The 14,549-nt window shown below is 45.1% G+C and overlaps 2 long non-coding RNA genes across 7 annotated transcripts in view; both read right to left on the reverse strand.

Moving 5' to 3' along the window:
* The window catches only part of LOC107033254 (uncharacterized), a 62,965-nt gene that overhangs the window by 26,308 nt on the left and 22,108 nt on the right, over positions 1 to 14,549 (reverse strand). For 5 of the 6 annotated variants that reach the window (XR_012073491.1, XR_012073490.1, XR_012073492.1 and 2 more), the window contains 2 exons: positions 3,518 to 3,680; positions 3,221 to 3,315 (listed from right to left, as the gene is read on the reverse strand). This is a non-coding gene — a long non-coding RNA (uncharacterized lncRNA). Of the gene's footprint in view, positions 1 to 41; positions 965 to 3,220; positions 3,316 to 3,517; positions 3,681 to 14,549 lie in introns of those variants that run through there. The other variant, XR_012073487.1, reaches the window with a different exon arrangement.
* On the reverse strand, positions 12,366 to 13,861 carry LOC140696881 (uncharacterized). The gene is made up of 2 exons (XR_012073504.1): positions 13,753 to 13,861; positions 12,366 to 13,031 (listed from the first exon to the last, which is right to left on the reverse strand). It is a non-coding gene; the product is annotated as an uncharacterized lncRNA (long non-coding RNA).

A 14,549-nucleotide genomic window follows, 5' to 3' on the forward strand; every position in this document is an offset into this window, starting at 1 on the left:
GGACGGGCCCTCAGGTTTATGAAGACAAGTCTCATGCACCACACCAAGCATCCCTTCACCTTCTATGACAGGAGTTCCGAGTCACTCCACTGGTCAGTGTCCTGAGGACATGGTCTGGTTGGAACAGAATGCAGACCCCCTGGGGGCCAGGCCTCACTCGTGTCTGCCATTGTACAGCCACCAGGAGATTGTTCCGGGGCAGCAGCTATATCTTGATGCACAAAGAAAGAGGGTGCCCCCACCCAAAAAAGCAGCTGCAAGTTTGTGTTGTTCCTGCCAAAAACCTATGGTGAGGGTATCAGAGCCAGCCTAGCTGCCATGGGGCTAGCACCACCCCTCTCCTCCTCCCTCTCTTCCTCCCTCTCCTCTTTGGTACTTAAGTGCCGAGACTTAACCTTGCCAGGCCCCATCCCACCTTCAGTTGTCTGTCAGTGCAACTGGTCACCCTCCCAAGGAAATCTTCACTCTGAGGGTGCCCAGCATCCCAATAAGTGTCCCTAAAATAAAAGAGTTCCCTAAAGTGCCACGGAAGACTGAGAGGCACTAAGAAAACCTGCATTGCCTCCTTAATAAAGTGAGAGCCCAACCCACTGAAGCCGGGAACAGACGGAGGCTCCCAGACAGCACAGGAGTGCTTGGATCCCATAGCTTCCAACACCAGCTCCCTGAGACCATCCTTCCTCCTAGAAATCCTCACTGGCATCACAGGTCAGGAATCCAGCACCTCTCTTAAGAAAACCAACCCCCAGCCCTCCAAGCTGGCTGTGGTCAGAGACTCTTCAAACGGGAGAACAATCAGGAGCCAGGGAGGTAAGATTCACCTGTAGGAAAAGGCATGGCTCCCTGCTTTCCGGCAGCACCGGTCACTTAGTGACCACTTTTATATCCATCATCCCATCTGGTCTCAGAATAATCCAGTCATACAGGGAGGGCAGGAGTTATTTTAATTTTCCATATGAGGAAACTATAAAACCAAGAGGAGAGACAGTGATCTTCTCAAATGCACAAATTGGAGAAAGAGCTGTTTCTAGAGTCAAGGTCTCTGGTCACTTTCTGATGGGCATGCACTAACCGGCTTAAAACATTCCCACATGAAGCACTGCGCCTATAGCAGCAGCCCCGTGGAAAGTTCTAAAAGTGGACACTTTTAGAAAGTGGTTCATATCAAGCCACTTTTGTCCTGCAGCTCCAGCCCTCAACCCGTGATGGCGCAGTGACATCCTTTGAGATAAAAGCCATCTGTGCGGGGGCCCAAAAGAACACACAGCCACACCCTGGGGCACCCCAGGCCCCGCTGACTCAGGAGAAGCATTCCCACGGGTGACCACAGTCAGCTCCAGGCTGTTGCCCTGGGAGACAAGAGAAGCAAGCAAAGAGCTGCCCGCCCTGCCCAGTCTCTCCGGGGCAATAGCTTAGCCCCGAAGCTGGCAAGCGCCCACCACTTGGGTGTGACTCGGCAGGGTGCCCAGCCCTGCAAGCTCTTCCAGGTCTCCGTTCCTGGTAACACCCTCACGCTTCACCCTCTTGCATATGGGAGAAGAGTCATCGGTCTGGCAGCAGCCCAGCTCAGCAGCTGATTGGAACAGGGAACAGCAGAAATCTTCACCAGACCAACCTTTCCCATGATTATTCCAATGTGAGTTTTAAAGCCACTATTTTAAAGGACTGAACATCAGGCTCATACAATGTGTCTCTTTTCTAAATGAGCACATTTTCTTATTGAGCATAGGAATACATTTAGTGCTCTTCTAACTAGCAGCCTGGAAAGACACTCCCATAGATGCTTTTCAATGAGTATTTCCCAGGCATGGAGTTACACACACACACACACATAACGAGGGAATGGACCACAGCAAGGTGTCGCGCATAGTGGTATGGAAAGATACCAGACAGAGTACTAATTTCTTCAGCTCAAATCCCAGTTTACCTATCTTATAGCTGTGTGACCCTGGACACGTTAGTCAACTTCTCTGTGTCTTAGTTTTCTTACCTGCAAAATGGGGGTGTTAGCGCCTAGCTCACAGAGTGATGTGAATTACATAAGATGGTCACACCTAAAGCACACTTAAAACAGTGCTCTGAATGTAGTAAGACCTGGATAAACATTGGCCTTTATTAAAGGAATGTTTTCATTTAATCCTTTCAATAGCCCAAAGAGATGGGAACTACTACCATCCTGATTTGGCAGGTGAGAAATGGGTTCAGAGGCATCAAGCAAGATTCCCAAAGTCAGTGCTACTAAGAGGCAAACTCAAGACCCTGAACAGGTTTGTCTGGATCCAAGCCCCGTGTTTTAATTTACTGCACAATATGAACAATACAAATGCCTCCCAAGAACCCATTGTCTAATATGACATGCGGGATTAGAATTCGTTTTGCATCTATTAAGTACCAGACACTTTGTTGGGGCTTTACACACATTAATGTGAGTAAACAAATAGCCCTGATTCAAATCAAAATGTGCTAAGGCCCTCACCAAGTGCCACTGAACGTCAGAGGAGGGCAAGTGTCACACTGCCAACCTCCGCGGGCCCCTCTTCTCTCCTCTGCCCCTGTGATATCTCTGTGGATCAGAAGGTCAGGCAACCTCCTGGCTCCCAGGAGTGGGCTCACGCAGGCAGCCGTAGCGTGTTTTCTTTTCACTCTTCTGATTTCCTGAAATATCAAACCTGTACGAACAAGCTACATGCAAATCAGAGGTTATTCAGAGTTCCTCACCGCCAACCCCAACCACCCAGATTTCTGACAGTTTGGGGTTAGCTGTGCCTTGGTTGCATCCTCAACAACCAGTATGGACTTACACAATTTTTCTTCTTACCCATCTCAGTGGGGCAACTCAATGGGGAAAAATAAATTATGACTCTAGGCAGTGAACATAAATAATATTACTCAAGGTACTAAGTACTAAGAAGAGATAAGCTATTTCAATGGAAAGTTGTCCTCACTAAAACCTAAAAACATGAATTTGAACAACCATATTTAATATGAAGACTGGACAAATCTACCTGAATGTTTCTTTATGAAAATTGGGGAAACAATAAAATTAAATTTTGAAATTTTTTTTTGCATAATATAAACCTGTGCGTTCAGCCTTACTCAATTTTGTTGCATATATATATGTATATATGCAGACACGTATATGTATACATGTATATATATGTAGACACGTAGATGCATACACACCAAAAGCAAGACACAGCAAAATATTAATAGTGGTTACCTCTGGAACATGGGTTGATGGTGGTTTTATTTCCTTCTTTATGCATTTCTTTATTTCACAAATTGTATAAAGTGAGTCTGTGTTATTTTCATAATCTAGAAAGATACCAAAATTATATTTCAGTTTTAAACATGTGCAAGGGAAAACAGATTTGTTCATATTAGCTATTAGTATTTTAAACTGGTGAGAAAGTCTAATGATTCCACTACAATATGAAAAGAACTAATTAGAAAACTCAAGAAAAGAGTTAATGAAAATAGAGAAGAGTATATGATCTATATTTATAAACTAACTCACATTTTTGCAATAAAGTATTAATGATACATCAGCAACAGACTGTTTGGCTCTTTGTATCCATGCATTTATCTCAAGTTTAAGCGATGGTGTCTAATCTTGAGGCAGGGGAGTCACAGATCCATCCAAGAATCGGGGAAGAGTTGCAAACAATAGACCTTTCACCCTAATGAGGATAGAAACGCACATGCACCACAAAGGCTGACACATAAATTTAGAAGCTTCCTGGTCCCTGACACCCATTCACCACTCCACCCACAGCTCATGAAACAGGTCAAGAAATTCTGCTTCAAGAATCTTCTTCTCCCAATCTCCCCCCAAATTTTTATTATGAATAATTTCAAATGTAGAAAAAAGTTGAAAGAACAGAACGGTGAACATCCACATCACTTCCGCCTAGACTTAGCGGTTCTTACCATTTTTGTGATATTAGGTCTGTTTACCTACCTTTTCACCGAAACACTGAAAATTATAAACACGATTAACACATCCCCCGTAAATACTTCACCTGTGCCCTTTGACAGTAAAGGTGTTCTTCTTCAGAACAACAAGCATGCTACACCCAAGAGTATTAGCAATAATTCCATAATATTTATTATCAAGAAACTTTTTGATACGATAAAACATCACCAAGAAGGTGAAGTCCTAGGAGAATGTAAAGACCTGCAGATGGTAATCTGGGAAGACTGTACAAATACTGTCCCCAAAAGAGAAGTGAGCACAAGGATTCTGTCTTTTCCCTCGCATGTCTGGAGGCAGGAATCTGCCCTGCCCCAGGACACCAGGCCCAAGGCCTTGGAGCAAAGGAGGAGACCTCCATAGGGCAGCTGCCTCAGCCTGCCCGCAGGGGCCCACGGGCTCTCACCGGGGATGCGCGGCAGACACAAATCCTCCTTCTTTCATTCTCCACCACAGAGAAATCCAATGACCCATTTCATGGTGTCCGGCTCCTCACCTCCCAGCAGCGTAGCCATCAAAACTCCCAACCAATTCATGTGCTTCAGCCACCCCTCATTTTCCTGCCAACTCCCCCAGACCTCGATACAGCCAGCAGGATTAGCTGAACTCAGCCAGACCCAAGAGATCTGGCTGGGCTGGTATGAATCCTCTCCATTCCAACTGGACTTATTTTTTCAACCTGATAGCTTTCTATAGTGATTTCTAGATGCCAGAAAGTTACAGAGTTCAAAAGTTAAAAAAAAAAAAGCACACCCATCCTTGCCCCACTATAACCTCCACATCAACTCCCAGTGCAATCTCTTTCAAGATCCCCTCAGCCCTTGCAACAGAGCTCTGCCTGTGGTTATTCTTTTGACATTGTTACTTCATAGTGTCTCCCCTGCTAGACTGAGCTCCTTGAGAAAAACAACCCTGTCTTTTTCAACATTGTATCCTCTGTAGAGTGGGTTGAATAGTGGTCCCCCAAAAAGATATGACCATATCCTAACCCCACCAGTACCTATAAATGCGACCTTATTGGGGGGGGGGTTGCAAAGATAATCAAAGATCTCCAGATGATATCAGCCTGGATTATTATCAAAGATCTCCAGATGATATCAGCCTGGATTATCCTAAGGATGATCAGCTAAATTCAATGACAAGTGTCCTGATAAGAAACACACAGGAGAGACAGTCAGAAGAAGGAGAAAGCCGTAGGAAGCAGGAGGCAGAGACTGGAGTGATGCGGTCACAGACCAAGAAACGCCTGGACCACCGGAAGCTGGAAGACACAAGGAAAGATTCTCCTCCAGAGCCTTCGAAGGGAGTGTGGCCCTGACAATGCCTTGATGTCCGACGTTTGGCCTCCACCACTAGGAGGGAAGAAATTCCTGTTGTTTTAAGCCCCCAAGTTTATAGTAATTTGTTACAGCAGCCCTAGGGAACTCGTATACCCTAGGAACACCGTCCTTGACATAGTTTGCATAAACCATATTTGTTGAAGAATTGCAAAAGCTGAGGGTGTGGCTTTATACCTTTTTCAAATCCTACAGACAAGGAAGCATCTCTGAAGGCCACTGGACTCTGGCTAACAAAGACGGAAGCATCGTTATTCTGGTGTCCACTGAACAGTGCGTTCCTTTAAAGAGGTGTTTTAATCTCACTTTATATTCATTGTTCTGCCCTCCTTGATTTTACTGTAAGTGACTGAATGGACTTTTGATGTATTGCCAGCACACCATAAATCATGAGCCTCTTTCTTTAAGGTTGGGGAGGAGAGGAACTCTACTTCCCCGTTCAGTTATTTCAGGCAAGGGTGGGAGCAGGTTTTCTGTGCCAGCAGCATCCTGATTATGATTCAGGATGTGCGGCCAAAGGCAAACAGTTCCTCTTCAAATTCAATCAAATAGGAAGGAGCAAAGGCCCAAACAAGAAAAGCCGGGTTCTCTTTGTGCGCACAGCCAAGGGGTCCTGGGAAGCTTGGGAGCGAAGACGCCTGTCTTAGGCTTAGCACGGCTGGACTTAAATGGGACTCAGGAAACTTCTGCACATATTCAGAACAAGTTTCCAATCCCTTCTGACAGAATCACCCTCTGGACTGTCGCTGCACTGGAAGTTCTTTTTAGGCTCTAAGGACAGAGGTTAACCAGAATAAAAAGCATTCTTTTTGATCTCTTTGCTTTGGAAACAATTCTGTATGCAACTTCAATGCTGTGGATTGTGGTCACCAAGAGCCAAAGGATGCCTTCTGTGGCCGTTCTGCTTGTTGAAACGCGGTGCAACCCAGAGCAGTGATTTTTCACTCAGGAAGTCATGACCCCTTCCTGGATTGAGAAATTGGTTTAGTGAGAGGCGCCAGCTCTTTTGCTCAAATGAAATAGAAGGGGATAGAAAATATCAGAATGTATCTTGCATAGTGAGGGTGAGCATTGCACCATTAAATTTTGCTCCAGTTTCATATATATGTATGTGCCACCAGCTTGTGATAGAAACTGTATTCCTCACTGTGAGTCATCCTCCAAAGAAGTCTGAAAGCCACTCTCTTAGAGAGTCTGTTGCACCCAGCTGGAAAGCATTCTTTCTCCTCGTCCACGTCCCAGTTCTTGAGAGCACTGCTTGCGTTTATGATGTGAACCTGATTAACAGAACAACTCGTCACACACCTGACAAGAGAAACATCCATTCCCCCGTCACCGTGCCTGCAGCTCAGTCCCCAGCTCGCGGGTCCTTGTGTCTACACCTTGCTAGAGCCCTGCCGGGCTCTCTTCCATCTTCCTGGGACCCACGGTTTTTCCTCTGCAGCCCTAGAAGCTCCTCAGCTTTTCACGATGATTCTGAAACAGACTCAAACATGGGGCTCCCGAAGTCTTTGAGGGGGGAGGAAACCACCTTGATTCTTTCACTAACCATCCCTTTGTTTTTCTATACCAATGTGTCCAGTTTCCCCTTCTGCCGTTTTGCCCAGAAGATGCTCACTCTGGCCTCTGTTAAAGATTCTCTCTCATTCACAAACCTGCTGACTCACCTAGCCCCATGGCCCCATACTGGGGCTGATGTGCCAACACCTGTCCCCTGCAAGGCCTGCCTCATAGATCTGCTACAGGCTTTCTGGTCACATGTAAAGATTGTAACTAGAGCTTACTGATCGCAGGTAATTAAGAACTGTAACTAACTAGGCCAGCCAAGCAGTGTAGACCAGATCGCGCACTTTGGCATCAGCAGAACTGGATCCAAGTTTTGGTGCTGTTGTTTTACTGGCTGTTGACCTTGAGCAAATTGCTTAACGTCTCTAAGCCTCATCTGTAAAATCAAGATAATGCTAACGCCCATCTCAAGGGCGTTGTTGAAGCCTGCTCCTTTTTTTTTTCCCCCAAAGATTAATTGAAGTTTCTGTGATAAATTCTTCTTGTGAATCCTATGAATGGACTTCAAAAAATTCTTTATTCTTTTGATGCTTTCGGGCATCTATAGTACCTAGGGAAAATGTAAAGAACAGAGACTTTCTGGAAAATATGTATCGTCTAATGAGGCAAGCCATTCCTGACACCTTACAATTATGAAAAGTAAAAAGAAAGGAACAAGGAAGGGAAGCAGGCAGAGAAAGAAAATTCTCCGTATGGTCTGACTTCCTGAGACTGTACCGCAGGGATCTTCTTGCATTAACACCAGACCAGGCTCTTCCCTCTGCCAGCAGCACCCTCTGCTTTGGTGGGTCCGTAAATCTGATTCAGCACAAAAGATCCACTTAATGGAAAGCAAGTGTTTTGAGGGAAAAAAACTGCACTCACATTTTCTTGTGCATTCTTCATGCAAAGGAGAATTGATCCAATAACCCAAAATAACCGAAAGAACTGCCCTTTGCATCTGGAACTGGTCTTTCTTCTAAGGTGGCCACGGATGATGCAGCACAAAAAATATGCAGTTGATTTTAAACTGGTTTTTAAAACCTTTACTATTCCATCTGTAGCACACCAATAGGAAAAATACCAACACTTCCATTTTTTAATGGTCGAAAACACAAATAGATAATTCAGAGAAGAAATAAAGTTTCACATAATGTTATAAAAAAATTTGTTTACTAATGATCAAAGAAATACCAAAAAGCAAAACTGAAACTCATCTAGGCTAATCAAATCTGTAAAGATTGAAAAGGATAATTACTGTTAGTGTAGGAATGAGAAACCAGGCATTCTTCTCTGCTGATGGGATAGAAACTATAAATCTTTCTGATAGCTATTTGGTAGTACAAATCAATAGCTTTAGAAGTTCTGTACTTTCTGAGTAGTAATTTAAATTCCACAAAAACATCAAAGGGAAATAAACAGAGATGTAGGCGTGTGGACAAATGTACAAAAAACTCTCATAATAGTTTTTGTGATAGTGAACAATTTGATAGCAACTTACATGTCTAATAAGGAAATTAGTAAATAAATGATGTTCATCAATATAGTGGAATATTATACAGCACTATATTTTTTCAGTGGAGGTACAAGGGATTGAACCCAGGATCTCCTGCATGCTAAACTAAGCATGAGCTCCACCACTGAGCTGTTATTACCCAGCCCCCCAAAATTATGTTTTCAAATTTTTTAATGGCTTGGGAAAACGTGAAGTGTAAAACTCTGCACATAGATTGTTCCTAATTAGATAAATGGAGACACAGATAAAAGAAGGTTAAAATAAAACATACTAAAATATTAATAGGCGTTATTTCTGGATGGTAGGATTACAGGTAAAAATTTCCCCAGCTAATACAGATTCCTGAAAGAATAAAGAATTTTTCTAAAGTTCACTCATAAACTTTATTTATTTCCAAACCTTTTAAACCGGGTATGCATAACTTTTATAATTATGTGTTTGACTCACTACTGTGTTAGACCAGAGCTCTAGCCGGGGGTGAGCTGACTTAAGCATGGACATTTGGCTCTTGACTTCCATGTGCTGGGTGGTGGGCGGATGTACGTACCACACATGATCCCATTCCTTAAGGGGTACAACACATAGAGGTGAACAATCTGAAAACAATGAGTTAAGCAATATAGAATTATAATCAGAGCAAAGCCTTCCACATAGTAAATACTCGACAGCCTCTTTAACTTTGGTAAGAGGTGAACAGAACAAGTAGCTAGTGCTACTGGAATCAGGTGAACAAGATCCCTGAGGCCTGGAAAAGAGAAAAGAACACAGTCAGGGAAGGGGCAGTAGAGGGGCTGGTCCTTGCATTGGAGCTCCAAGGAGAGGCTAACTGCAAGTGTGGAGGAGGGAGAGGGGTGACCCGCAGTAGATTCAGGCATTCCCAGAGATAGGACCCAGGGCCTCATTGGCCTGGCAGTTTCAAATGCTCATTTCAAGTCATGCAGAGCCTCCCTGAGTGTTCACCTTTTTCCTGGAGCGGGAAGGAACAAACGGAGGCACAGGACTGCTGGGTCGTCAGCAGGTGGCAATTGCTGTGCAAGGCAAGGTGATGGTCTCTGCGTGTCCATGCCTTGGTCATGGTTTAACTGAGTGCTGATTAGGAAGGATCCCGAGGAAACAGTCATCTGCACCGCACTTTACAGTGTAGCCAGCACATCCAACACAAACACTCTCACTTAATCTCCCCACAGTCCTGGGCAGTGCTCTCAGCTTATACTTAAGGAAACTGAGGCTCACTGAAGTGAAAGGATCTCTTTAAGTTCAGAACTAGTTAGTGATAAAGCCAGGGCTTCAACTTAGTGCTTTTCCCCTATACTCTAGGACTCAGCTATGGTAACTCTCCTGGAGAAACACTCTTCCTCTAAAAGCACTGACTGACTACTCTTCCCCTTTGCATTCAAACCAACCAACCCTTCCAACACTTGTCAACACCTACCCTGGGTCTCGAAGACCTCACATGCATCAGTGTTTGGGACACCAGAAAGTAACACAAATCAAACATAAAATAGGGTGGTTGAAGATTTCCAAAGGGAGTGATCAGAATCCACTCTCTGCATATATAAGAATGTTTCCTGAGGGATTCCTCTTTGCTTCCATCACATTCCCATGGAGTCTCGTGAACCAGAAAAGATTGAGAATTACTGAGAGATAACTGCAGTATAACCAGGGTGAGGTCGTCTGGGACACTAAATTCAGCTCTGAGCTTCCTGGTTACCAGGGAAAAGTCAACAAAGTAATGATAAGGCAAGGACCTTCTACTACAAAATAACTCTCACCGCCAAACTGTAAACACACACACACACACACACACACACTAAGATAAACTGAAAGTCAAAACAGAACTGGGCTCTCACACTGCAAAGTTACAAGGCAAGGAGTGATCAGACGGCAAAGGAATTTCTTTTTAGTTATGGGGCTCAATTGTTTCGGTGCAATTTAGGAACCCATAGGATGCAGAGCCACAACAATTCATAAGTCTGTCCAAGACATCGTAAACACTCATTCAAAGATGGAAAACCTGAAGCCAGGAAAAAAGAGACTTGCCCCAACTATGTTTGAAAAACTATAGCTTAGTATCTACACCAACAGGCTAGAGGTATTCATCAACTGCTGGCCTGAAAAGGTCCTACATGATCCATTTTTTATAAATAGAAAACCCGTGGATTTCATACTAACACTCCAATAATGCACTAGCTGGAAAGCTGAGGACGGGTTTAATTCCTTAGCCCTTTGCAGACTCTGCCCGCCAGACCTGGTTCACTCTGCTCATCTACCTACTACACCTTCCTTCAGAACTAACGCAGCGGGAGTACCCGCCTCCTTCCCAGGTCTGTTTTCCCAAATCCAAAGTGAACAAGATCCTAATCAGTAAACGAGTTTGTTAGTAGAACTGGGTTTTCGGGTTTCGAGGGGTTTGGGGTTTGGGGGTTTGTCGGTTTGGGTTTTATATTCAAGCATTCTCTTTTCCTCATTTGATTTAACCCTGGAGGAAAAGAAGTTACCACACATTCCTGGGGAAGGTGGCTGAACCACAAATCCTCCCCCAAGGCCTAAATCCCTCCTCTGTGTTGGTCGGCCTGGACTAGTTGGTTGGTTTGGAGTTCAGGGGTTGTAGCCTCGGGGCCCTGTGAGATAGCTGTAATTAACACTTCCCCGAGGTTTAGGAGATGATGGTATCCGTGCGGCAGGAGTCAGCAAATCGTCCTTCAGGGGATTCATTGTCGCAACAGAGACCATGTGTCCTGCAAAATGCGTACCAATGCCCCTTCAGGAGAAGGTCCGCCCACCCCTCCTCGCCCTCTCACCTGGATGCTCATCACCAACCTCCGAGGAGCAGCCCCACATTTTGACAACCACGTGGGCCTCAGTATGAACAGGGGCTTGAGATGACTTCCCGAATACTGCCTGCAAAGAACACCAACCTACCAGGGTGAAGAGAGGGAATGGGCAGAGGGCCAAAGGGTCAAGGGTTAGAAAGGAGACCAAAAAGGAAGAATGAGCCCCAAGGAGAAAACCACCGGTGTCAGGGACTAAGGTAAGATAACATGTTGTGAATGCTGCTCTTCCTGCCCTGTCCTCCCCACGTGCTTCCCTAAACCTCCACCCCAAGCAGACACAGGGCACAAAGGAGCCCGACCCCAACTCAAAGAGGCAGTTGCTTGCGTCTGGTCCCAGCTCCCTCAGCAGGGACATCACATTGGTAGTCTGGTATCAGCCATGTTAAGAGTATTTCTACCACAAGCATCAGCAGAGGCTGCACCTCAGAACCCCACCCCCCAGCCCCTACCTCCCCAAGACCTGACCGTTAAACACTCCCCAGCATGAGTGTGTATGTATCATTTCTCATAAATGGTGCCATGCCCGCATTGTGGAGGATGCCGGGGGCTGCGAGCCCACCCCAGCCCCCTCCTCAGCCCTCAACTGAAGGAGTGTTAGCTGCTGGCAACTCACAGTTGAGTCTCTCTCGCTCTCCAGGAAATGCCTGAAGCTAAAGGGACCTGCCACACCCCAGGCCTGCTCCCTTCCCCAGGGCACCCTCTGTGCAACTACTGGGGTGAAAAAGTCAGACTCAGCCTCAGCTCAGAACAACTCCAGCTCCAAAGTTCCCTTTGGGTTCAGCAAAGGCCTCTGTTGCAACTGCCTTAAAAATAAAGAGTCAGAGAGACAGAGACAGAGTCAGAGAGACTGAGAGGCTGAATTGCCCACCAAATTCTCTCTTCTTCATCTTCTCCTGCCTTGAGTTTTTTTTTTTTTTATTTGCTTACAGTTCTTTCTAGAGTATTTTTCTCTGATCATTGCCTGGGTATCTGGATGATGCCTTTTTTTCTTTTTCCCCTGACCAGCAAGAAGTATTCTAAAAACCAGCTCTAGTGTTTTGTAGACATCTTCAAGTTCCCATTATCATGAGTGAGAAATGTGACACCCATCTCTCTCCTTCTCCTTTGTAATTAATGTTTTCCTCTTTGTACTGAAGGGAGCGAGAGGTTCTCTTTACACCTGCTGTTCAAGAATTTTATCTGGATGGTTTTAGGTGTGTGGCTTTCAGTTCCAGTGACCCCGTGAGTGCTTTTTAAACCTCAGATGCAAGTCTTTTTCACTCAGGGAACTTATCATCTATCATTTGTCTAATTATTCCCTCTCCCTCATCTGTTTGTTTTTCTCCTCCTCCTGGAATGTCTATTATTGACATCTTAGGTCTCCCAGGTCTAGCCTCCAAGTCTCCGATTTTACCCTCGTGATTTCCATCTCTTTGTGTTTTTGCTTTGTTCTGGGTTTAGGGTGCTCTTCCATTTGATCTGCTAAGTCCATGTTCTGCTCTCATTCATCCAGTTAGTAGCTTAGTTTAAAATATGTTTAGTTCCAGGAAGTCTTTCTCTTTTCTTTTGTGCTGTGTCTGAAGGTCTTTGCCACTTCTGCTCAGGCTGTCATTCTAGCCGTTTGCTGGGTTCTCCTCCCTCTCTGTGCCCACGGAGTGCTCTTAGGTGCACAGTTACTTTCTTTTATCTCTTCTTTGAGGTTCAGGGCCAGCTCTGTGGATCCCTTAAGTGACAGTCGCAGCTCTGTGAGCAGCTGCATGTAGGGAGGTGGTCTCAATCACGGCACCAGGAGGGAGGAAGGTTCCCCGTTCCATTGTCTCCCTGGGGTAGAGCTTATTCTCAGCAACCTGGGATCAGAGGGAGGGGATGAATGCTGGTATAACCCAGGAACCACCACAATTAGAGCCTCATCCCCAAGCTCTCCATACCCTGGCTCAAAGGGGAGAAAGCCCTGCCTTGGCTCCCTTCACCAAGCCTCAAACAGAGCCACTCGTACCCTTCGCTCCTCCAGGCTCCGCCTCCATCATTCCCCGTGGTTGCTTTAGCAGGAGAACCAGGTTGGAGCTGAGAGTCAAGGGCAGCCTGGACACCACCATGTGGAAATCTCCATCCCACATCTTAATATAAATAAAGGACAATGTGATCTGCTGTCTCTGGCAAGTGACTAATTTACTCCTAAGATGATAAAACTCTTCGTTCTCTGCTGATTTCTTGGGGGAAGTCCTTCAAAGTTGTGTGCCTTAATTAAATATTTTTGAATAATTGGATTTACTTTAAAATGGTGCTCTCTGGGAAACTGGGTGAAAAAGGCAGATTACAAAGCACATATATATGTGTATGTATATGCATATAGATCACCCACATCCACAGAAATATGAAATACACCCAGAAAAACAGTTTGCATGGACAAACACCAAATTGTTGTCTCTGGATGATGAATGTATAATGTCTACTAGCTTCTTTTTTCTTATCCATATTGTCTACCACTTCTGATTAATGAAAGATAAAACAATTATTCTGTTCAATTGTTAATTCAGCAAAATACATTATAAAATGTTGGATGCTTACTAGCAGTTTTAGAGAATGTGCAGAGGGCCATGGCCTCTCCATCGCCATGTCTGTACACCGGGAGCCCATGCTGAGAACTCCATGTTCTCAGTGGACCCAAAAGACTATGAGTCACCTGTGGGGGCAAAGGAGGACATAAACAGAAGCTTCTTACCCAGAGTCATCTTGGATGGTCCCCACTTAGGTTGGACCCAGGCCAGGAATGGGGTTCAGAAGCAAAGCTCAGCCACCCCTGATTCCCCTGGTCTCCCTGGTTGCCTGGTACTGACCCCAGTGGACTAGACAATCTCTCAGAGCAGAGTCATCTCCAGATAACTGCTGAACCTCCAGCACCAGGACCTCTCAATGAACACTGGTTGAATGAATAAATGAATGAATGATCGCATGACCTCTCAGCTCACTGGACGAAACAAGACATGTTGGAGGACAGCACTCCTTGATGCAGGGACATTTTGGGAATCGCAATTCCATCCAAAAGAGGTGCCAAAATTCGAGATGTATGGGAAGATTTCAGCTCAACAAAAGGATTTCAACTCACACTTCGACTTGCTTAGAAAGATTTCAGCTCTATTGGTTTATAGAGGAGGCTTCTTCCAACAAACTGAATTCCGGGTCAAGGGACAAGACCTAGAAGGGGCAGGTCACCCCCTGTGGGGGCTGCTATAGAAGGATTCTGGGTTGGCTGGGAAGAGAGACCAGATATCCTCTAAGCAGCCTTCTGTTTTTTTTTTTTCTAAGTAGCCTTCTAATTCACACTCTATGGCAAATGCATTTCCTGGCTGGGAAACCTTATACAA

This window comes from Vicugna pacos, chromosome 1 (assembly GCF_048564905.1).
Source record: "Vicugna pacos chromosome 1, VicPac4, whole genome shotgun sequence".
Classification (NCBI taxonomy): domain Eukaryota; kingdom Metazoa; phylum Chordata; class Mammalia; order Artiodactyla; family Camelidae; genus Vicugna; species Vicugna pacos.